Source organism: Syngnathoides biaculeatus, chromosome 15 (genome assembly GCF_019802595.1).
Source record: "Syngnathoides biaculeatus isolate LvHL_M chromosome 15, ASM1980259v1, whole genome shotgun sequence".
NCBI lineage: Eukaryota > Metazoa > Chordata > Actinopteri > Syngnathiformes > Syngnathidae > Syngnathoides > Syngnathoides biaculeatus.
The window spans coordinates 23,954,051-23,979,496 of NC_084654.1; the positions used below are offsets into that span (position 1 = coordinate 23,954,051).

At 45.5% G+C, this 25,446-nt stretch overlaps 1 long non-coding RNA gene across 3 annotated transcripts in view; it reads left to right on the plus strand.

Annotated features, from left to right (window-relative positions):
- LOC133512945 (uncharacterized) overlaps window positions 1–25,446 on the plus strand; it is a 40,543-nt gene that overhangs the window by 5,699 nt on the left and 9,398 nt on the right. The window lies entirely within an intron of this gene.

Consider the following 25,446-nt stretch of genomic DNA (forward strand, 5'->3'; position numbering starts at 1 on the left):
TCATCTCTTCAACTGTGATCCAAAAACCGACCACGCTGACGGCGGAACACGTGCGGAGCGCCCCGGCCGATGTGGCTCACTTTCCGGACCGTGATACGGAATAATCACCGTCGTACTTGGCTAAAACAACAACAACAGTTTGAGAATCCCAGTTTTGAAAATCTCTGCAAGCGGTGATTTATTTGTGTATATATTATGTGTGCCTGCGATTGGCTGGCAACCCGTTCAGGGTGTACGCCGCCTCAGGAACTCCCGCGGCCCTTGTGAGGATGAGCGGCTCGGGAAACAGATGAATGAATAAACAGCTGACAGCAGTCAAGATCCAACACGCGAGCCAGAGCGGCGTTTCTTTGACCCGTTGCGTAACGACGGCACACGGAATTAGCGCGCCCGCGTGACGCACTCGCACTTATCAACCGCAAAACACAAACGCTGGCGGCGCGGTCATCTCCAAAGTTTAGCGCGTCGAATCCCACTTTAGGGAAACCGCAAGGCTCAATAAAAGGCGTCTTAAAGAAGAAATACAGTCCCGCAGAACATAAAATATACTCTGCGGTCGACGGATGCGAGGCGGCGATAGGGACGGAACATTGTCCTCGCGCAAACAGGCCGCATTAGTTCAGCGTTACTTCATCTCCTATTAAAAGTTATGTTTATATAACTTCCTCCTTTCGTTCCCAGCATGCGAGCAGCCGCAGCAGAACACGTCTTTCGAAATACTCCTCCCCAGTGCAGCTGAGCGTTTGAAAGCAAATAGACTTGATTTGAAAGGTTTGGCCGCGGCGCTGAACTGAATGTTATCTGCAAATAGGACGCGTGACGCGTTGCGTTTTATGAGGCACACGTCTTCAAAGAGGTCAGATAATCTACGTCGGGCGCGGGTCGTTAAGCAGTGCAGCGGTGACCCGATTTTGCGGTTCACCAGATGAGTTGGGGACGAGGTGCCGAATCTGCAAATCTGGCAGAAGATGATCCAAATCCGTCATTTAGACCACCTATTCCAAAAATCTGATGCATATTTTAGGGTGAGAGCGACGAGGGATTTTCAAACGCCGGTCAAAATTATTTTTGGGAGTGGGGGCGAGGGGCGCATTTCTTGCAAGGGACATTCATGGCTGTTGAAAAGATGCGTCGATAAAAGCGGTCAGGGGTCTCCGGTCGGGTCCCTGTGTCCGACTCATGTGTAACGCAAATCCCAGGGTGACCAAACGGGGGCCGGTTGCGAGGCCGGAGACAGATGGACAGGGCCGGATTTCTTTAAGCGCCGGGAGAATGGACTCCGCTGTTCCGAGATCGCACAAAGCCCATTGATTATCTCCCAAGCGGAGCGAGGAGTCGGGGACTATCCCGTTTCAGCGTCCGCCGCACGGTCCGGACACCTGGACCGACGCTCAGGTCTGGCCGGTTCCCAGCGGAGGGACCGGAAACCTGAAGGGGGAGCGGGGGGGGGGGGACCGACTGGCCATAACAACATTTGGCTGTGTGAGGCCAAACATCTCATCCTGTTGTTTGGGTAGCTCAACAACGCCGCCTTGGGCTAGGAGACATTCGAACGTTTTTCCAACTTCGCAGTTCAGAGACTGCGCTCGTGAGGCAAGTCGCGGACAAGCCTCTGACACGGCCAGGGGGGCGTATTCTGGAAAAGACGCTTTCGGGTAGTTTGAATACAAACACACACGGCGGTCTGTTCCTTTTGCGGCGACGTAGCCCAAATTTGCAAATAAGCGCGAAAGTGCCGTAGTCTGTTGCTAACCTCGACTGATGCGGTGGTAAAGTCACAGTTGCGGTAAATATTTGTGAATACACTTGTAGGCCACGAATATAAAGAACATTTTCTTTTTAAATATGCTCAACAATCATAAAAGATTGATTCCGTCCCAGGGCAGTAGGAGGCAGTAATGTGCGTTATAAATGGGCGCATTCTCTCAAAGTGAGATGTTCATTTTTTTTCTTGGTGGGATTCTCCATTTTCTGCCAGCGCTGTGGGATGTGCACTAAAATGTAATATTTTTCTTTTCCCTGTTTCCTCCCGATTGTCTACAAATTTGAAAATTAGTAACAAAATCCTCGGTTATTATGTGGAAAAAAACCCCCAAACTACTGCGGCAGTTTTCGCGAAAGGGTTGGAACTGAGACCAAAGAACCAAGCCTTCCATTTTGGGTACAAATCCACTTGCGGTAGGCTAAGTGGGGAAACGAGTAAAATGAGCTTACTTTGTGAGACATTCGGTACTTGTGTCATGTACATTCCTTCCTCCTTCTGCAGTACTGCTCGGAACCTCATGGTTCCTCATGGCTCTCCTTGGAAAACTGTCGATCTCGTATCTGGTTTGGTGGGAGATGTATTGCTCGATCAACATTTTATCCCGCCTTCCAGCGCCGAGGGAAATTTTTGTTGTTGTTGTTTGTTTTTTTTTCCACCGAGCGTAAGGCCAGTCTTCCCCATGATCCCTGGAGGTGGACCGAGAGATTGTTCTTCAGGAAACACAGGTCAGGAAGTCTAAAGAGGAAGTTGGCCCTTCTCAATCTATAAAAAGGCGGTCTCGGGAGACGTGGCCCAGAACCCTCGCTTGCTTGTTTTGATCCGTTTTTGTTTGCTGCAATTGGACTGCAAAACACGATTGTTCTTCTCGGTGGCATGAAGCGAACGGTCCAGAGGTGGGACCGAGTCACATATGTGCAAGTCATAAGCGAGTTTCGGGTCTGAACCTTCAGATTTGGAGCAAGTCCAAAGTTACTGTGGCAATAAACAAAGCAAGCCAGGTTGAGTCCTTTTTAAGTCAAGTCTTTATTTGGGTCAAGCGAGCTCGGTGAGTCGCAGCACATATCAGCCACTGTGCAATCGATATCCGTGAGGTCCACCCCAGAACCTTTTTTTTTAATGGGTCCAAAGCCAGTCTCCATATGGTCTTTTCCTTTGCTGTCTCCTCAATCGTAGTGCAGTCAGCTGTCTTTGTGGCTTCCCGAGAGTCGGATGAGGTTCGACCTCATCGTTGTTTCTCATATCTTTTGAGTTACAAACTTTTTCTAGATTTGATTAAACACAAATGTAAAATTGTTGGATTTTGACCTTCACGATATTTGCTGCACAAGGTGGGCACTGCACTTTGCATCGTAGCATACTGGCGGTGGGGGTGGGTTGCCAGTTCTTGCGCACCGCACAAAAATTCCCCTTTTTTAGGAAAAAAACCAAAGCAAAATTAAACAAATGAGACATATCTTGAAAATGCAGATTTCCAAATGTAAAAGGACAAGACTCCAAGACATGTGGTTCAAGCCATGTCTCAAGAATACCAAGTCACTGTCAATTCATGTCTTAACTTTTATTTATTTTTGCAGTATTATTATTATTATTATGATTGTTTTATCCAAACCAGTCCAGTTTCAATGGCATGAACTCGTCTAGTCACACGACTCAAATCCATCAACTCTGATGAAGCACTGACACGAGCAGTGTTTGGCGTGTGCTCTGGTAACGTTTAGGGCGTCCCGATGCCCACCCAGCGAGGAATGAAGGGGAACGGTGGGGTGGGGGTGGGGGCTGGGGGGGTCGTCAGGTTTGGAGAGCTTCGTGGGAACGCTGTCGGCGAGGGCCCTCGGCGGTTGACCGCTAACAATGCTGCGGCCGGGCCGTATGGACAATTAATCGCCGCTGGATGGCTGAGGCGCATTCTCTCCCTCGCAACGTCCTCTGAGGGCTAACGTGACATGACCGCAAGTCTCCAGCGGGCGTACCCGCTGAAAAACCGGCGCTTTCATAGAGGCAGCCGGGACAAAAACAAAACGGACAAAGCCGCAAATCTGAGACATTTCTGTTGCGTTGTTTGACATCGGGAATTTTTCTGGTTCAGATTGAGGCAGAAATGGAGCCGTTCCGCATATGTCGTGCCCTCCCACAAGCTCCAGAAAAATTCATTCTCTGTGAGGTATTTACACGCTTTGTTTTGTTCTTTCACGTTTTATGTTTTCGAGTTGCGAGTACCCCAGTTTACAAGTTTTCTGTTGTCGACGCTGAACCCCTAAATTCCCCGCAGGTCAGCGCTGGAAATGAGAAACGGTTCTCAATCGCCTGCCCTGCTTAAACAAAGGAAATTAAATTAACGTCAGAGGTTTTGCAGCCTGCGGCGGACACCTCCAGGTTTTTTATTTTTTTACAGAAAAGACCATGCACATCCTATTCTTATCCACCTGCCCCCAAAACGTCCACAGTTTTGGGAATATCTAAAGGTCTAAAGGTTCCCCTTGTCTTCTCCTTGATGGCCACGTGATCCCGGGAAAGCGCTTAAGTCTTCTGCTCAGCGGAGAACAATCAGGAAATGAGCAAAAACTCCAGCTGGTGAGCAGAGATCAAGGCTACGGCTGAGTAATTTCCTCCCCAAAACGTTGTTTGCACTGTTTTCCGGGACCGACTACATCACTTGCCTTAACTTTCTGGGTTGTGCTTGTTTACCAAACATTCACACAGAGGAAGGGGGGGGGGGGGGGAGCGCTACATAATTGTAATTTATTATTATGAAATAATACCACTGTGATATCATTGGGGGCCGAGCACTAGGCGGTGGGAAGGCACTTTAAGAGTTGCCGTATATCAATCTTTTCCATCCGACGGAGAAATTGTCAGCGGAAGGCTACGGCTCCGATTCTGGCAGGCCTCACCGCCCCCAAAACGCATCATTTCTTGAAAGTGTTTGTATGCTGGTCTAATTTAGGTTTCCCCAATACAACCCAGTTAAAACCTGTTCAATAAGGACCATTTTAAATTTGGAAATGAAAGCACATGGAAAGCCAATACTTTTCTAGAATCTTCATCATATCAGAAGAGTGTTGCACAAGGAATCTCGGGAGTCTGCAAACAGTCGCTGTGATGCATTGTGATAAAAATGGACAAAGATGGCAGCATCCATCCATCCATCCATCATTTTTCTATCCCACTTATCTTCATTAGAGTCTCAGGTGTCCTGGAGCCAATCGCAGCTGCCTTTAGGTGAGAGGCGCGGTAGACCCTGGACTGGTCGCTAATCATGCGACGATCAGGCCTTTGCTGACTCTGGTCGAAGGGGAAGGAAAATGCTCAAATTCGGCCCAAATCCATTCACCCATTTTCTACCGCTTCTCCGGGCTTCAGCAGGGATAGCCAGACTTCCCTTTCCCCAGCCACTTCTTCCAGGTCTTCAGGAGGGATCCCGAGGCGTTCCCAAGACAGCCGAGAGCCGTAGTCTCTCCGACGTGTCCTGGGTCGTCCCCGGGGTCTCTTTCCGGTGGGACGTGCCCGGAAGACGTCACCAGGGAGGCGTCCGGGAGGCATCCGGATCAGATGCCCCAGCCACCTCGTCTGACTCCTCTCAGTGCGGAGGAGCACAGGCTCGACACCGAGCCCCTCCCTGATGACCGAGCTTCTCGCCCGTTCTCTAAGGGAGAGCCCGGTCGCCCCGATGGCAGCAGTCGGAGTAAATCTCATTCTTCGGTCATTACCGACTTTCAAATTCAGACTGCGAAAGAATGAAAGACTCCTTTTCTCAGCCCGTGTTCTTAATTATGTTCTTCTGAGCCCTCCAAATGGCAGTTCCGACATTCATCCGTGTGAAACAATGACTCTTGTCAACTGCGCGGCCATTTCCAAATAACAAGCTAAACAAAAACAACTTTTAATCAAGAACAAGTGTCACGACTGGATTTGGCCGTCCAAGCGTGGTGGACGAGGAACGGGAAAACAACGAAGCTTGAAGACACGCAAACTGTGTACCGATGTTCTGTGGTTCTGAAATGCGCAAAGGTCCAAAACATGCGCCCGTGTTCATTTCCAGTCAGCGCTCTTAATGTCTCGTCATCCAGTGGCCAAATACAGTATTTTGTGCGCGACACCGCAGTATGGAAACAGTTCTTGACGCTTGTTCAACGCTGTCTGGTTTGGCTTCTCACTCCTTACACCTCTTTTACCTCTTATAGGTTCAACGATTAAAGGAAAAAAAAAAAATTAATGGCTTTCCCAGAAATGACAGTTTTTATTGTAGCCCTTCAGCCCAACCGCTGCTCGTAAGGAACGGCACGCTTAGCGAAAAGTCTACCGGCTCGGACCCCTCGACCCGACTGGAACTACCAGTTCCCAAGGTTTTCTATGCGCCGCTCCTTTAAAAAGACACCAAAAAAAAAAAGTCCCCCCCAGTACAAAAGTGCAGTTTTAGTGGTGCAAAATTAGTGGACGAATCCCACGCGCAAACAAATGCCAGGAAAAACAGGAAAAGACAAAGCCGAATCTTCAACAGGAGCTACGTTTAACCGCAGAGGATTTACGAGCATACGAACGTTATTAAAGTGATATCACGGAACCCTGTGAAAAGGGTAAACGGATGTTTCCCAAAAAAAAAAAAAAAAAAATCATAAACTTCTTTGGATGTGACATTTGTTTGAGGTCTTGGAACTGTAAAATCACTTCATTCTTGAAATGATCAATAAACTTTGACGTTATTCTGTGCCCGCACGAGAGGCTGTGATATGCTCTGAAAAATAAAAAAGTTCTGATACATGCTTCCGATTGGGGCTCACTTGGCTTTTCGCCAGGGGTAATAATACCAAACAAAAATGGCAAAATCCCCCTTTTCATGCATTCATCTGGAAACATTTTTGTCTGTCCTGTTATGATAAAAAGGTCCAGCTGATTTTTTTGCCAATCTGTAAAACGTTCTTCTTCAAAATTCATGGAGTCACTTATGTTCAGGACCCTTGAAAATATACATATTTCTTGTACCAGAATTCTCCGTTTTCTGGGTTAGGGTTTGGGCCCCCGCAAAATGGCGATTCAGATGTTTGAGAATGTGAACTACCATGTTGCTTTTTACTGATACTCCATCAGTTTCCCACGTTTTAGTCGTAGTGTACATGAAAAATATGAATTACTTTTTTCCCAATGTAGTTTGTGTCGTGTTTAAGCTCAAAACTGTTAAAATCGGCACTTATCAGTCTTTTTTAGCGGTGCTGCATCCATTATTGTCAAAATTTTGTGACGCGTCAGGACTTGGTCCCTAACCACCGTCAGTAACAAAAATTTGTTGTGCAAGCGATGCCTTTACCTCGTTTTTATGAAATGTCAACGGCTCCTCTCGCCTGGCGAATTACTGTACTTACCCACAAGGGAATTTACCTGCTTCAGACGCGCCGTGTGCTTCATAAACAGAAATATCGTGTCGACCGGAGCGTAGGTGCGGAGCTTCCACCGTGGGCGGGCGTTTGCGCCGCGTGGCAGCTCATTTAGATACAGACGATGCAGTACGCGGCGCTCCTCCGACGGTGTTTCGATCCCGTTATGACACGTTGCTGTTTTTTTATTATTAGGTTGGTCCTGTTGTCGGAAAGCCAAAGAGAAAGCAAATCAAATGCAACACTCGCCCGAATTGTTTGGTAGGAAACCTTGGTACAGTTTTTAGAGGGCTCAGCAAAGACGTTCGCCAAACAAGCGATCGCACGTCGCAACCGGCAGGTTCCGCAAACAATCAGTCAACCCCCCGATCGATGGAAAACATTTGCCGCGGCCCCTCATCGACAAGTTTGAGGTTAAATGATTGCAACCCCGTTGCCGGCTCAATGTCGCACGTTTAAAAACAACCAAAATATTGTGAGCGAACTGAAAAAGGAAGTTGCACGTAACCAGGCGAGACCACGACAGCGCCTCACCTCGGCGGAGGTAACGACCAGAGAAAAAAGATGGGCGGCGGTGATTTACCCCCGATGAAATCCCAGACCTGCTCGGTCGCAGAGACGCAGATGGAGCGCAGCCGTAACTCATCTGCGCCGAGGTCCGCTCATCAACGTGATGGGCCGACGGAAGGCTTCCGTCTCGTTTATGCAACCCGACACCGGGCATCTGTCGGCCTTCCCCCGTCAGACGGCGGGATTAGCGCGGCCGTTTTAGATACGGCAGACAGGATGAAGCATATCGGAAAATTACCGGCAGCCCGCCGGGGAGGGGGCCGGGAGGTTATTTTTGGAAACGAGCTACGCAGTTTTCGAATTCAGTCTTGTAATTTACTCTTTTGTCATGCTCGTAGCAATGTCCACCAAGGTCAATCAACCTGAACTTGATTCCGTCACACGGAGGTGCGATGGACTCAATTATATCCCACTGCCGGTCGCTGATTGGTCGAGGAGATAAACATTAACAGTTGATGAGCAAGTGAAAGGACGCCATTGTCAGGTTTGCCAGACAACCGATCCAACTCACTCCCGTGCCCTAACCCAACTCTCGATCGTAGGCCCCATTGACGAGCTTGTCGAGAAACCGATAACGCCCTCCGTCAGCGAGTTCGCGGAACCACCGATCCTACCCGTTGACTGGATCAACAAATTGAAGGGAAAAACAATTCCACTCCTCCGCGTTTAATGTCAAAACGCTTGCACAACCCACAAACGGCTACCAATCAAACCCACATGTGCGAGTTTGTCAACAATCAAACGCGCCCCGACGATAAGTTCAATGAGAAATTAAGCTCGCCCCCGTCAACAAGTTGATTGAAGAACCGAACGCACCCCTGCTTGACAAGATCAGTGAATGATCGACGTGATTAATGTGGCGCCGTTTCCGCAGTTTGCCGCTTCCCACCCAAAAACCAAATTGAGTGATGGGGGGGGGGGGGGGGGATGGCCGGAAAAAGACTCTGGTGTCAAACGCAAGGCATGCGGGCCGGATAGGGCCCGTCATATAATAGAATGCGGCCTGCTCAAATAAATCATCGGCGTCTACATCGTGTTCTTCCAGACCGAAAAATTTCAAATTTGGTAAAAAGAAGTAGTGAGCCTTAAAAAAAAAAAATAAAAAAAAATTGAAGTGATTTTCAATTATACAAAAGCCAAGATGTACAAAACTGGGACAAAATTTGGATGAGAAAAATGTCAAAAACCGAATGATAGGAAAACCGAGCTTCCACTGTCTTTTTACTGTATATGATGATGTGATAGATCCATTTACATGGTTCCAAATTCATAACAGCGTCCTGGAAGAAAACCATAACAATGTGGCCCGCATCAAAAAACGAGTTTGACACCCCACGCATTTATTTTCACTGGATTTCCCCCGCAGCCTTTTTATTCATCGCCAGCCAATGAACGGCGAAAGGTTCCGTCCACCTCGAGCTTTATTGTGGCAAAATGAGTTGCTTTTATATATTCTGGGCGCACTCGCCCAGCCTCCCGGAGAAGAAGAAGAGGGGCTGAGGTGGGAAGTTTGGCGCCGCGTCGCAGGCGAACCCGACTCGGCGGTGTTGTAGCTCGCTACGGCAAAAAAGTGCCAAAACATTCACCGGTCGGTGGACACGGGCGCAAAGTTCTGTGCTTGTTTTTGAGGACGGGGACGGCTGAGGAAAGACAGAGTGTTGGCGTGGGGGGGGCATCGGGGGAGGCGGCGACGGGCCCACGCAGCACCGGTCGGTAGAAAGTGCCGAGTCATGCTCCAGGAATGTTGTGGAGCTGCAGAGGGGCGGGATGGGGGGGTGGGGTGGTGTTGGGGGGGGGATTGCTGGCGTGACTGCCCCATTTTTCACAGCCATAATCAGAGCCAGCTGTCAGCGAGAGGGCCTGGAATATGAAGGCCTTCAGAGTCCGGGGTGGGGGGCGGGGGTCGGGGGTAAGGATGAAGGATTGGGATGCGCGGGGGGTGGGAGAAGTGGGAACGCTGGGCTTTTCAAGGCGCAGTCTCCTGGCGGCGGATGAGACAAAGATGGCCCTTTTTCACATGCTAATGTTCCTTCGCCCGCATGTGCTTCGCAGACATTTCGCAAAAACCGCGCGGTCGGAATGAAAGCGTTCGCGTACGCGTGATAATCGGAAAGAAGATGCGCGCCAGGTCATGGGGGGGGGGGGATGTTAGCGGGTGGGCGGAGCTTCCTTTCTTTCCGACCGATCTAAAGATTGTGAGGCTACTTTGTAAAGCGAAGCGGGCCGTCCTTTGCAGGGAAATGCCATTTCGGAGCCTGAAAACATTTGAAACCGGTCCCGGTTTCGGACGTGTACGAGCCGAAATCTGAACATAACGTCGCAATTGGAAAGGGCCCGTTTACGGGTTTGGTTTCGGCCGTTATTCTGCAGAACACACGATTTGGACCCTGAAAACAAACATTTGAAAACCATACTGAAATGATTCACCCCACCGGAACCATTTTGGGACGGTACTTTCGAGCGGTTAGCGGACATGATGAAGTGTTAGAAGTTTGATTTTTCACTCACCAGAACTCAATTTATGAGCCATTTTTGAGGAAACGTCACTGGGATGGTTATTTGCAACGTTTGTCGGTTTTGTTTGGGCCGTTTGTTTTCCACACAAAACGCATTTTGGAGCCTGAAAGAAACTTGAAAACTGTCCTGTTGCTGTCTCCGTCCGTCATCTTGCAAATGGAATTTTCCCGTTTTGTCTTTTCCATTCGTTTGCACAAGAGTGACATTTTGGATCCTCAAAATGTAAATATTTCAAAACGATGATGATAAGGTGCGGGGGAACCAAAACTTTAATATGTGAGTAGTTGATGCTCGGTTCCAAAATAAAACAGATTTGTCAGATTTGACAAATTAGCTTAGTCATTAACATATGGAACGTATCCTGTTACTTGTTTGCAGTATTTGTGCTGAGGCCAAAGCCATGTCTAATGTAAAAAAAAAAAAAAAAAAAATTGCTTTTGTGGCATTTTGGGTCAAGGAACTCTGTTGAAGTGTGGCTAGGAGCTCGATGCAGTTGGGCCGAACCTCGTCTGATCAGCAAAACGTACTTTGCCACCATCTTCTGAGGTTTATAGTCAAATACAAACCGTTTTCGTTTTGGTGTCAATCGTTCACAGGTACAGTTTTTGGGGATGACCGGATAGACAAACAAGTATTGCCACTCACCTTCAGACTATTTACATGCAGAAGACCAAGAAAGAATTCAAGAAAGCACATGGAGAGCATGCAAACCCCACACCCGAGCTGAGATTCGAACTCTCAACCTCAGAACTATTCTAGTCACTGTCTGAGTCCATGAACAATGATTGGTAAACGGTTCCATTGCGCTGGTGCGACAAACTGTTAACACGTTGTCCTCAACTTTTGGGAGCAGTCACGCCGAAACCGGTTTTCGCCAATCCAGCGCCGCCGACGTCAGACTTTATTCAGGAGCCGCCGCCGCCGCGTTTCCGCACATCTGTTGCCGTCCGCGGCCGCGCAGCGCCGCCGCACTCCTCCGAGGTCCCGAATGTAAGTCCGTGACGCGTTTATGTTTAGTCTGCCCGCGCCACGGCGTGCACGTAGGCACGGGCCCGCTTGTGGAGTCATTCCAGGTAACGTTAGGACACGGGACCTCACCTTTCATACCCGGCGCCGTGTTAAAAACATTGTTACTTGGCAGGAAGGTTTATGTATAGCCGGGTCGTGTGCTTTTATGACCCATTTTCTAAGCCACTCCGTGTCACTCGTGCTCGGATCATGGAAAAAAGACTCCGGTGGGAGTGGGCCGTGCTTGTTGATTTTTGCATGATTCATTGCGCGCTAAGGACTTGACCTCGTCCAAGTCGGAGTTCTGGGTTTCATGTCGACACCCCACCCCCACCGCCTCCCCCCGCCCCAGTCTCTCGTAACCTCCCCACGGCCAAGAGGCTTCCACAAAATTGGTGTCACCGGCTAATGAACTTTGCAGCCTCAGCACACACTCTGGTGCAAATAAATCACTTTGACGGCGGAGTAGGCTTGTTGTTGGACTCCAGCTTCTGGCCGCGATGGGAGGAATGGATCATAGTGTTCGCACTTTTGCTGTATTTTGATACAGAGTGGGAAATATGAACAAGTGTTTGAGCGTCACCCTTTGAATGGGGGCGTCACCAAACTCAATAATTAGCAGTCGATCGGATGTCTGATTCGACGACATAAAAGCTCGTCAGGTCTCGCTTCACTCAACCCTGCTAAAAAATTTCTACGGAAATTCTACAGAAATCTAGCGAATTTGTACAGAACAACTTGTTCTGTAGAACGTTGGCTGTGATTTTTGAGAGAATTTCCACAGAACAACGGAATCTCTACAGAAATCGAGAGAATTTGCACAGAACTTGTTCTATAGAACTTTGACTGTGATTCTCTAGAGACTTTCCACAGAACAACGGAATCGCTACAGAAATCTAGAGAATTTGTACAGAACAACTTGTTCTGTAGAACGTTGGCTGTGATTTTTGAGAGAATTTCCACAGAACAATGGAATTTCCATAGAAATCTAGAGAATTTGTACAGAACAACTTGTTCTATAGAACTTTGACTGATTTTCTAGAGACTTTCCACAGAACAATGGAATTTCCATAGAAATCTAGAGAATTTGTACAGAACAAATTGTTCTATAGAACTTTGATTTTCTAGAGAATTTCCACAGAACAATGGAATTTTGACAGAAATCTAGAGAATTTGTACAGAACAACTTGTTCTATAGAGCTTTGTGAGGAATTTCTACAGAAATCTAGAGAATTTGTACAGAAGAACTTGTTCTATATAACTTTGGCTGTGATTTTCTAGAGAATTTCCACCAGAACAATAGAATATCTATAGAAATTCTATAGGACTTAGGTCCAAAAGTTCAGTAGTCCTTTAGAAAATCTTTAGAAATGTTCTATAGAAAATTTTTAGCAGAGAACTAGAGGATTTTAGTCGATTTTGGGTCGGTTTTAAGTCATTTTTGGGGCGGGGCAATGTCGATCGGTTGTCATTTTTAGGAAAGAAACTGCACAGATGGCAGTTGAAATCTTGAAAGATTTTTGTTTGGAGGCGTGGCATGACGTACACCAGACGTCGGTCCAATGTTTGGTCAAAATCGAACAGTTAAGTTTGTGGTACAATACATTCCAAGCAGTTTTTCTCATCTTTGTTTATCATCGGGTTTCTCGTCGCCTGATCAGGATTTGTTGTCGCGAACTATGTTGACGAGCAGATGCGCGTTCCTCTTTCAAGTCCCGTCGAACAAATAAGCGATTTATTAGCCGATAGCTCGCGCCTCATTGCGGCGTCGCTTTTTCCATGACAGCATAAATGAGTGCGACTGTTGACCCCCCCCCCCCCCGGAGGAGCTGTTTGCCGGGCCGGCCCGCCGGTGGCCCGTCGCCTCTTTGACCTCCGGCCGAGTCCAAAGTACAGCCGGGTTCAAACGGCGGACTTTTGTCGCCCGTAAGCCAGCTTTTTGTCCATTATCTGAAGTTCGCGGGGCACGCCGACCTTTTGCCGCTCTCTCTCAAGGCAACGGGCCGGAAGCTTTGAAGAGAGAACTTTGCCAAGAGACTCGGATCATTTCGGGCCACTTTCCGCCCCGTTTGGGCGTCTTTCCCGCATTTGGGCTCAGCTCGGCAGTCGAGTTCGTTCAGGACTCCGCCTCCAATCGATATTGCTCAACGCTCAAAGGGGGCCAAGGTCAGATTGCGAAGACTTTTCTGTTTAGTCTTTATTGAGTCACTTATAAATATGACCCGGATGTTTGTCAGGGTATATTTGTCGGAGTTATCGATCCATATATAATGAAATATGGCGTCCTTAAAGCCGTCCATCCTGGTTAAAAATGTTCCCGAGAGTGTGGCAGCGTGGGAAAATTTTGCATATTTAAAAAAAAAAAAAAAAAAGAAAACTCTTAAGCAGGCGAAAGGAAAAATTATTGCTTTATTATTGCGGGGGGAGGGGGGGCAATTATGGAAATTAATATGTGCAACCAGGATTTGAATAAAAAAATGCCACTGACATTTTCAAGTTGTAAAATTCACATTGCGTGAGTGATCGCTGTTTTTCAGCTGAACTTTTCAATGTTAACAAATTCACCATATCGAAAAATCCAAACTTTCAAATTCAAACGCAATATTTTCACGCTCCTGAGATTCAACTCGCTGCAATTCGCTGTTTGAAATTCACCGTCTAAATTCAGTGTTGCGGCACGGCGGCATCACAGTTGTGAGGACCCGAGTTCGATCCCGGCCTCGCCTGTGTGGAGTTTGCATGTTCTCGCCGTGCCCGCGTGGGTTTCCTCCGGGTGGGCACTCCGGTTTCCACCCACATCCCAAAAACATGCAACATTGATTGGACCCTCTAAATTGCCCCTAGGTGTGATTGTGAGTGTGGCTGTTTGTCTCCATGCCCAGTTGAGCGTGTAACCCGCCTCCTGCCCGTTGACAGCCGGGATAGGCTCCGGCACTCCCCGCGACCCTCGTGAGGATAAGCGGCAGAGGAATCCGGATGGATGGAAATTCAGTGTTAAGAAGGCAGAATTACTTCAGGTCAGAAGCCAGCGCCCGGCCAATCCAGTTACACTTTCTTAGTCACATGCTAAGAAGGGGTAACTTAATACCTTAAATAATGTCATGTGATTATCCAAGCCGCGTATCCTCACAAGGGTCGCGGGAAAGCTGGAGCCTGTCCCAGCGAGCTTCAGGCAAAAGGAACACCCCGAACTGGTCGCCAGTCAGTCGCAGGGCAGATATCGACACCATCACTGAGCGGGAATCAAACCCGCGCTGCCTCCACCGAAGGGGGGCGCGTGTAGCGCTACACCATCAGTGACACTCCCTTAATAATGATCCCAAATCATTCAATATCATTTCAAATGACCCTGAAAAATCAATGGCGTATTTGATTTATAAATTGCACTTTTGAAAGCATACTCGTACACCAAAAACGTCTCCGTACCTTTCTTACTGCGCTAACGACCCAGGCTAAACTTCGCTGCTTCTTGATCATACAATGATATTTTTCGCCATAAAGATGTATCAATATAAAAATATATATAAATAAAAAACAAATGTAAAAAATATATTAAAATAAATAATAATAATAATAATAAAAATAATTAAAAGCAACAATAATCATAAAATATAAAATTAAAAATGTCAAAAAAATTAAACATTTTTTAAAAAGTAATAAAAAATAGATGTATCAATATACAGTAGTACCAATCGTTATTTACCCATTTGCTTGGGGTAAAAAGTGATTTTATTTGTTTTTTTTTTTTAATCCAAAACTCATTTCTATTTTCAAATCGGATCAAACATACAAAAAGGAAAAAGTGAATATTTAATTGATCAGGCTCGACCGACCCAGAAGTTTGTGCGACCCGAATGTTTGCTCATAAAAGTTCCGTGAGGGTCTCGGTCACCCCCATCACAGACGATCCATCAGCTTTATTGCGTTCATCAAGTACAAGTTTGAAGGTTTATTGCGGTGGTCTTCGCGCATTTCGTCCGGCGATCCGCGAACGGGCCGGGCCTCGCGAGTCCAGAATCCGCTCGAATGAAATCGGCAAATGGACATGACGCGCGCTCCCTCCGGAAGCCCTCGCACCGAACTTCTCGCGTGTAGCTTTTTTGCGCAGGATGTGAGCTCATTTCCCGTCTTATCTTGGCCATGTCGAAAGAGGAAGCGCCGTTTTACTTTCCCCGCCGCCCGCTTATCTGCGGCGACTTGCACTTTTCCGAGTTGTTTTATTTCAAACGGAACCTTTTTTTTTTTTTTTTTTTTTTGCACGCGAAGGCGGCCCGCCGAGCGCCACCGGCATCGGCAGCGTCTCTTTTTTGTTTTTTTTTTTGTTTTTTTTCCGCGTGTACTGTAAACGTTGCAGACTGTATGGAAGGTGCAGAGGAGGCGAGGAACGCGCCGAACTTTGTTGCCCGAAGAAGCCCCCGACAAATTCAGTTCCTCTTCCTCTCGAAAAATTTGTTTTATCGACTTTTTTGTAAATTTCCATCATATCTTTTCAAAACATCTCGGTACACTCAGACGGCAATTTTCATTTTTTTTTTTTTTAAATCCTTAAAGAACTGCAAGCTTGTTCATGAACAGTCAAAAAAATGATATTGAGTACAAATAAAAGTAATTATACTCATCAATTTAGATGTTTTTAGGAAAGAGCAACATCAACTCTTGGTCTCTAGAAAAATATGAAATAAGCATTTGACAAACATGCAGTGTACGTAAAAAGTTTGTCTTCTTTTTACTAAAAAAAAAAAAAAAATGCAGAAAAGTACTGCAGTAAAAGTTTTGACAGTATTCTGTAACATCCAAAATGTTTTCATTTTAGCAAAGTGCAACATCAACAGGAAATGAATGAATGAATTATTATTTTTTTTAGGAATTAAACTACGCGTGCAAGCAAGCTTCAGATTAATGAAAAAAAAAAAAAAAGAAATCGAGTTCTATAATTCAGGTCATGTAATGTAATGCCCCGCGTTCGAATCCCTCAACTGGCCACGCCCCTCCGAAGCACACATCCAATACACGAATACTACTCTACTGACAATAATTACTCTTCAAAATCAGTTTTATTTCATATACATATTTATATATTTTTTTCTATTTGATGTCAATTTGTAATTCTATTTCTTTCGCACGATTTTTGTTTCTCTCACTCCTCACCGCAGGTTCACGGGCGAGTTTGAGTCCATCTGACTTGGGCGAGAAGCATCACGGGGGAAGCCGGACCCGGGATTCAAACCCCGGCCTACAGAACTGCGAGGCAGATGTGCTACCCGTTTTTATACAATACGTTGCCATTTGTCGGTGGATCAGCTGGTAAAGCGTCGGCCTCGCAGTTCCGAGGTCCCGGGTTCGATCCCAGACCCGCCTGTGTGGAGTTTGCCTGTCCTCCCTGCGCCTGCGTGGCTTTTCTCCGGGTACTCCGGTTTCCTCCCACATCCCAAAAAACGTGCAACATGAATTGCACGCTCTAAATTGTCCCAAGGTGTGATTGTGAGTCCGATTGGTTGTTTGTCTCCGCGTGCCCTGCGCTTGGCCGGCGACCAGTTCAGGGTGCTCCCCGCCTCCTGCCCGTCGCCAGCCGGGATAGGCTCCTGCGCTCTCGGTTGACCCTTGTGAGGATAAGCGGCAAAAAAGTGGATTGATGGATGGACAAAACTAGAGATGAGCGAGTCGTGATACCAGCTTTCTGTATTTGGTTGATACCGGTCTGCTTTCAAAGTATTGGATACGCGTGAAGGCTGCTGATACGAGACACCGGAGGCAGTTTGCTATAAAAAAAAAAAAAAAATATTAAAAAAAAAAAAAAAAAACAACAATCCTGTTCTCGTCTTGGACGTCTTCCCCGTCGCCTAATTCGGATGTGGACGCCGGCCCGGTCCGACGTCAAAACATCTGGAGCCGGGCGTCTTCTTCCCCCAAATGCTCTCGTGTCTTTTTGCACGATCCCCTTAAATCCCCGACGGATGTGAGAAAATAACCTGCGAGGGGGAAACAAATGAAATGGAATTGAGTGATGCAAAATGGAATTCGGGTGATTTTTTTTTTTTTTTTTCCCGAAAGGCGGATATTGTTGTAACATCGCAAGAATTTGCGCGAGGGGCCAAGCGGCCTCGGTCGAGCGTGACTCATCCGTCCTGCTTGGTTACCTCATGACGCTGATATCGAAAGTGCGGGTTCAAAAATCAAGTCCTTGGATGCAAATTCGGGTCGGTGAACAAAAAAAAAAAATTCATTCGCTAAACGCTAAAATCAAGATTTTTATCGGCGTCCTGCGCCGTTTCCTTTGCGCTTCATCGCGGCTCAACTTCAAAGTTGCTGTGCATGTCACGTCACTTTTATTTTTATTTCATTTTTTTCTAGAAATAGTCGACGCAGGGCTGCTAATTGAATTAATACTACGGATAGCTTAGCAACTAGCGTCGCTCAGCATGTAGCGCTGAGTCGGCCCATTCGTCGATGTGGTTAAGAACAAAAAAGTGAATGTAAATAAATCAAGAAATAAAATAATAATAAATGTAAAATAAATACACAATAAATAAATAGAAAATAAATAAATAATCATAAATAAATTAAATCAATTATTAATTACCTTTTTTAAAAAAAAAAAAAAAGTAATTATTTTTAGACACAAAGCATACTTTTAACAATTTTCTAATCAAATTGTTTGGCTGCTGAATTATAATTAATTTGAGATAATACTATTGAGTCCATCTGACTTGGGCAACAAGCATCACGGATTCAAACCCCGGCCTACAGAACTGCGAGGCAGATGTGCTACCCGTTTTTATACAATACGTTGCCATTTGTCGGTGGATCAGCTGGTAAAGCGTCGGCCTCGCAGTTTTGAGGTCCCGGGTTCGATCCCAGACCCGCCTGTGTGGAGTTTGCCTGTCCTCCCTGCGCCTGCGTGGCTTTTCTCCGGGTACTCCGGTTTCCTCCCACATCCCAAAAAACGTGCAACATGAATTGGACACTGTAAATTGCCCCAAGGTGTGATTGTGAGTGCGATTGGTTGTTTGTCTCCGCGTGCCCTGCGATTGGCCGGCGACCAGTTCGGGGCGTGCTCCGCCTCCTGCCCGTTGACACCTGGGATAGGCTCCAGCGCTCCCCGCGACCCTTGTGAGGATAAGCGGCTAAGAAAATGGACGGCTGGGTGGCTCGATAATGAAATGCTAAATGACCACCTTTTAATCATGTGCACCCATCCAGGCGTTCCCCATCGCGCTTATCCTCACGAGGGTCGCCTATTAGTGCTAACTGGGTAAAAAGTATACGGCACTTATCAGGCGTCCAGATCTTTGGTCTTTCCGATCCAGTTTTATCGTGGACCTGATCTCCGAAGGATGGCGGCTCGCGCAAATCGCGTGGCCGCTCGAACCTGAAGCGACGCACGTATGAAGGAAAACACGGCGCTTTGGAGAAATGGGATCCTTTCCCGGGGGGTGGGGGGTGGGGGGAATAGCCCAAAATAAACCCCCTCTGTTCTCCCATATCGGGGCCTTGTATAAATAAGATAGCGCAGCGGGCCCGACGCCGCCATGGGAATTGGCCAATCGGGTCGTGTAAACATCAGCCAATGACTTTTGGCAGGCCGGCGGGCCGCTTGGCTCTCTGGAGGCGAGCATGTGCGCTGGAATTCATAAATAAATCACTTTTTTTTTGTTCTTGGAGGATTATGTGTCCGCAAATCTCGCGCCCCGCCGACCACCTCCCCTCAAAAACAAACTGCAGAAACGGCCCGTTAAACGCCGCCACACAGGAAACGATCCCCGCTCGTGGGGTGCGTTTGTTTTCCGTTTGCGTTCTAGCCGCTTCCCTTTCGTCGCTGGTCCACCCCCCTCGCCGCGATCGCTGGTGTGTGACCGTGTCCAACGAGCGGCGGTAATGGCACACAATGGGGCCTCAGTAACGCGTTGGCACCGCAACTCGACGGCAAACGCACGAGCTCTGCGCTTTCTAAGCCGCCGCCGGCTTTTCCGAGGAAAACTTTGTTTTTATGATGGGTTCTTCGGGCCGCGGTACCGTCGCGGTTAATCTTTTCTTTGTAAATATGAGATTCGGTGTTACAATCCTACCCGAATGATGCCTGTTCAGGAAACTGATAACTTCTCCGAGCCAAATCTTTAGCAGGTTACATGCATACTCTGTAGAGTTTAAGTCTGTAAATTTTGGACTTTGCGTGGCTTGCGTGGTTGATTGCGTGATTGACCCTAAATTATGCATAGGTGTGAATTTGGGTGTGTATTTATATTTTAGCTCAAAGAAGAATAAAAGCATATATATAGCGTAATTTCCGGTTTACAGAGCGAACCACCGAGTACATTTGTAAAGGAAATACCATTTGGTACGTACATAAGCCGCACCTGTGTAAAAGCCGCAAGTGCCCACGTTAAAATCCACATTGCGCTAACGCTGGCATGGTGCTAACAGGGTCAGTTAAAAATAAAACATACTGATAAAAGTCACCGACACGCGGCAGTAACACAGCAGCAACATGCTAGCGCGGCGGTATCAGGGCTGATTGAAAAAAAAAAAAAAACATACCGGTAAAAATCACAGAGACACGGCAGTAACACAGACGCAACATGCTAGCACAGCGCTAACGCTAGCGCAGAGCTAACTGAGCCGGTTAAAATAAAAGTGCCGGTAAAAGTGACTTCCTTGGCACATATATTCCACCGGTCTCACTCTTACCTTTTCCCACCCAAGCGCCCCCTTGTGGCCGTTAGAAAAAATGCACAAAGTAACCGCATCACCGCATAAAGAAGTCACGGCTTATAGGCCGGAAATTATGGTATGTATGTATAAAAAAAATTACCCTCCATAATTGTAACTCTTGTTGAAGATGGACATTTTTCTCACCTTTTTGTTTTAGGAATACATTCATCCAAAAAAAGTATGATTTGATGAAAGAAAAGACTTCTCCCAAAAAAATTCAGAGAATTTTTGTCTAGTACAATTATATTTAAACTGAAAATACTACGAATTTTCTACAAAACATGTTTACAAAAACAAAATGTAGAATTTTTTCGACTTTCTCTCGAGAAATGTTGGAAGATTTAAAAAAAATAAAAATACTGCAAAAAAGTCAGACATGATCCTACTAATATTCCAACTTCTGCACACATTGAGTTGCCCTATTTGCCCCCCCCCCCCCCCGCGCGCGAGACGTCGCACTTTTGTTTACTCTTTCGCCGATGTGATGTTTTTGTTTTTGCGTCACGCCCCCATTTTGACCCGAAACGACTTCCACTTTTATTTCTCCTCTGCGCCGAATAACGCGCGGCTGCGAAGTGTTTAGTGCCGGGGGGGTGGGGGGGGGGGGCGTTGATTCACCACCGGGGCCTGACTCGCGCACCTCCTCAAAATGTCCAAAAGAATTTGGTGGAAAATATAATACACAAATTTCTCTTGTGAGTGCAAGTCCGAAAATGGCATTTATTTTATTATTATTATTATTTTTTTTTTTTTTTCAAGAAGGACTTCACAAATGCATGTATGGGAGGGGAAACTACCCCCCCCCCCCCTCTCTCTTGCATTTCCTCCTCCACTTGTTTTCGGGAACATGGGCGATTATTTACAATTGAAAAAAAAAAAAAATAAAAATGCAAACGTATGACACACGCTTGATGTAAGCCTCCTCTGGTCTTGATTTGTAGCCATTCAGGAGCTCCGCCCCCCCCCCACCCCCAGCCCCCATTTAAGCCCACCCTCAATGGCTTCCAGCTGGATGTTCTCCTGGCTGAGGAAGAGGAGGAGGAGGAGGAGGGTTGGACTGCCAGCGAGCCTCGACTTGCTCAATACCGCGCCCCCCCCCCTCCTCGCTATTTGTTCAATTGGTGGAAAAATCCATAAAAGTTGAAATGTTTTAATTTGCGGCAAACGTCCAGCGAGGCGAGGAGGTGAGGAAATCGAGCGCTCCCAAAAGTCAAGTTCACCTTCTCTCAGCGGCCCTGTTGAAATCGCGCGCTACTGGGGACCCCCCCCTGCACCCCCCCCCAAAAAAATGGCCCAAGCACTCCTAATGGTTGACAAAACACACTTGCACAACTTTTGCAGTCAAAATACAAATATTCGAGGCCAAAAAATGGCAAAATATTCCGAAATATGTGGAAAAATACAAAAATATTAAATAAGTAAAATATTTTTAAAAAATATGAAAATATTAGACAGCAATCCACAACTATCACGAAAAGCTATAAAAATGTGTATTTGTATACAAAAAGTAATTGTTTTTGACCTATGTCCTATTTAAATGTTACTTTGGTCAAATGACAATTTCTTCTGACTTCCACTGTAAAAATATGAAACAATTAGGTCAAATATTACTCGGGTGGGGGGGGGGGAACGTAAAAACATTTGAATTGAAAAATAATCCCAAAATATTTTTTAAAATACAAGAACGTAATTATTCGTATGTAAACATTCCAAAATCAATTTTACTTATTGTTCCCGTTTACCTTAGGGAAAAAAAGTACAGAAATATTTAGAGGAGAAGCAAAATATTACCCCCCCTCAAAATAATCTTGGGAAAGTAAAACAACACAAAATAACTGAAAAAAAGAATATTAGAGAATAATTCCAAAATATTTTTCAAAATACAAAAATTTTATTTGTATGTAAACATTCCAAAATAAAATTTACTTATTTTTTCCCTTTACCTTGAAAAAAAAGTACATAAATATTTAGAGGAAAACCAAAATGGAGCAAAATATTACCCTCCCTCAAAAAACAATCTTGCGAAATAAAGTAAAACAACACATAGTAACTGAAAAAAAAAATTATGTTAGAAAATAATCGTGAAATATTTTTTTTTAGAATATAGAAATGTAATTATTTGTATGTAAACATTCCAAAATAAATTTTACTTATTTTTCTCCTTTACCTTTGAAAAAAAAAGTACATAAATATTTTGAGGCAAAACAAAATGAAGTAAAATATTACCCTCCCTCAAAAAAATCTTGAGAAGGAAAGTAAAACGACACAAAATACCTGAAAAAATGAAGAATAACCCCAAAATATTTTTTTAAAATACAATAATGTAATTATTTGTATGCAAAGATTCCAAAATAAAATTTACTTATTTTTCCCCTTCACCTTAGAAGAAAAAAGCACATAAATATTTAAAGGCAAAAACAAAATGAAGCAAAATATTACCCTCCCTCATAAAAATCTTGGAAAAAAAATGTAAAACAACACAAAATAACAGAAAAAATGACAAATATTCAAAAATAATCCTAAATTATTTTAAAATGATGCCTAGATGTACATACATTTTTATACATTACAACCCCTATGAAGAACACTTTATTTAACCCCTTGGTGACCTTTTTTTTTTTTTTTGCAGCCGTCACACTGAACGAGAAATATGTACGTACTATTACAAACGTCCGACACGCGGCGTCGGACGGCGACCGTCGGGATTTCATCTCCCCTGCCGAGAACTCCTTTCAAGTTATCTCCGCGAGCGCAGCACTTTTCGGGCTAAATATAGACGGCTCTTCAACGGGGGGAGGGGGGGGGGCACTTCTGGCTAAATATTTCTCTTCATGGCCGCACGCTCGTGCGCCCGCTTTTTTTTTTTTTTTTCCCGAACATTCAGCAGAAAAGCGGAAGCGCGTCGGCCGCGGCCGCAGGTGGCCCGAGCGGGTGACGGCTGACTTAAGAAGCGGGATAAAGGGCAAGGCAGCGTCGGCTGCGTCCGCACTTTCTTCCAAAGAGGGACAGGTGTTATTTGTACATCGGCCTGCTAGCTTTTCCCCAGAAAATCTTGAGAAAAAAAACACTTTTTTCTGCCTTTTTAGAGAGACCATGAATTATCCTATAAAGTAAAAAGCAACGTCAAACTTGCAAATCACCCAAAAGCTTCAATTTTTTGCTATACTTATGTTTATAGAAGCAATATAAACTCGCATCCAGCATAAATTTGGTGCATCTTGACATCTACCTGAAGGAGATCGTCCGAGGTTACGGTTAGCTGAAAACAAGGTCATAAATCAACCCGTAGCAAACCACATCAAGTCGTATCTCAAATGAAAGGTCCCGATAAGGGCTTTCTAAATACCTCATGATTTTGTCAGTCTGAGCAAAGCTGATGATGGATTCAGCAATAAAAACGTTTTTGGCTCGCTTACTGCGTTTAGTCAATTTGACTGCATATGCTGCTGTAATGAAGCCAAACTTTGTTGGGGTTCTTCTCGACACTGTCGAATCAGTACAAAAACACGAGATTGTCACCACGTAGATTCTTTATCCTCGGACTCTCTGACGTTCACCTTAAGGAAATTGCCCAAGGTCAAAATCCCGTTTGCAATCGACCAGATTGAGTCACATCCCACACGGACGGTCTTTGTCAGGGCTATTTCGTCAATATGATCACATACGATTATGTAACCACCAAAACTGCGTTGCTTCTTCGCCTTGAAAGTGACTAAAACACTTTTCGCATTTGCAGTATTGTAGATCGGACCGGCCCGTGTGGGGTTTAAAGTGACCACAAAAGTCTGAAAAATGAGCTCAGATTGCCACGAAAAGCTCCTGCTTGGTGGTGTTGTTGTTGTTTTTTTTTTTTTTTTTCATTTTTTGTGGGTTTTGCAAAACGTTTACCTTGCAGGAGTGACCGTGATGACAGTCTGATGTCATTGAGGTCAGGGTTGAAAAGCGCGGGGGGAGGGCGTCTGCAGGCCGCCGACGGGTGGACGTGACGCGTCGTCACTCCTCATGAAAGCTCCACTGTGTGTGTGCGTGGACTTGTTTTGTGTGTACATATACTTGTGTGTACGTGAAGAGAAGCACACGCTACCGAGAAATCAGCTGACGTCCGCCGCAGGACGCTTTGTAATGTCATGTTGGTCATTAGAACCGTGACGGAGAAACTCGTCGTGCGCGTCGCGCAATTTTGCCGAGTCTGCGTTTCGGGCCGCGACGCTAACGGTGCGCAGCTCACCATCGCAAAGTTCAAAGCATTTTTCCAGAGATGAAATGCGGACAAAACAACGTGCAGTTTTACGGAACTGAGTGGTTTTCTTTCTGGTTCCAGGTTAGAACAAATCATATTTATCGTGGACAGTCGAAGTTGAGGCTAGTTCGGCTAAAAGCTAACTTTGATCGGAAAGTTCTTCCAAAGAGAACGTCGTTTAATCGCAAAATAGGAAACTCTGAGAAGAAAGTTTATCGTGGTTCAAAAGGCTGAAAAGTCCACAATCTCCATTGGATGAGGAAAAAAATGAAATTGTCGGTGAATTTTCAAAATACGTTGCTAATTTTTAGCTTCATCTAGAATCAATTTAATTCGTAATTATTCACAGTTTTCCAGAGTTGAAATTCCGCAAAACGACGTGCAGTTTTTCCGAACTGAGTGGTTTTCTTTCTGGTTCCAGGTTGGAACAAATCATATTAATCGTGAATATTCGAAGCTGATACACGTTCAAGCAAATGAGAGGCTAGTTTGGCTAAAAGCTAACTTTGATCGGAAAGTTCTTCCAAAGAGAACGTCGTTTAATCGCAAAATAGGAAACTCCGAGAAGAAAATTTTCGTGGTTCAAAAGGCTAAAAAGTCCACAATCTCCATTGATGAGGGAAAAAAATGAAATTATCAGTGAATTTTCAAAGTATGTTGCTAATTTTTAACTTCATCTCGAATCAATTTAATTAGTAATTATTGACAGTTTTCGTAAAAAACAAAACAAAACTGGCCTCGGTGACGGCTCGCCCTAATCCCGTTGGATCGGGCCGAAAAGGTTCGAAGCGATCGATGACTCGCGTCCTTATCGGCGACTCGCTCGGCGTAGCGGCGACTCCGTTTTGCCGATTAGATAACGCCGCTAGCTCGCGCGCGTGACGCAACGTCGGGTCACGTGTCCGCCGAGCTCAAACAGCTGAAGTAGACTCGCAACTTTATTTTTTGTTTGTTTGTTTGTTTGTTTTTAAACAGCCATCATCTGCGAGTTAAATGTTGGACCGAAACTTTATTTAGCACACAAGGACGGTCGAGACCTTTTGAGCGTCTGTGCGGTCGTCTTGTTACATTTCCGCGAAGCTAAAACGAACTAGCTAAGACCTTTTTGAAGGACAGTTAGACTGGAAAAAAAAAAAAACAACTATAATTTTTAAAAATAAAAATATAAAATCTAAAAAATAAAATAAAAAACGCTATAATTTTTTTAATCTCAAATTTTTGCATTTTCACAAAACGCTCCAAAAATTATTGCGGAGTGGTAATGTCGA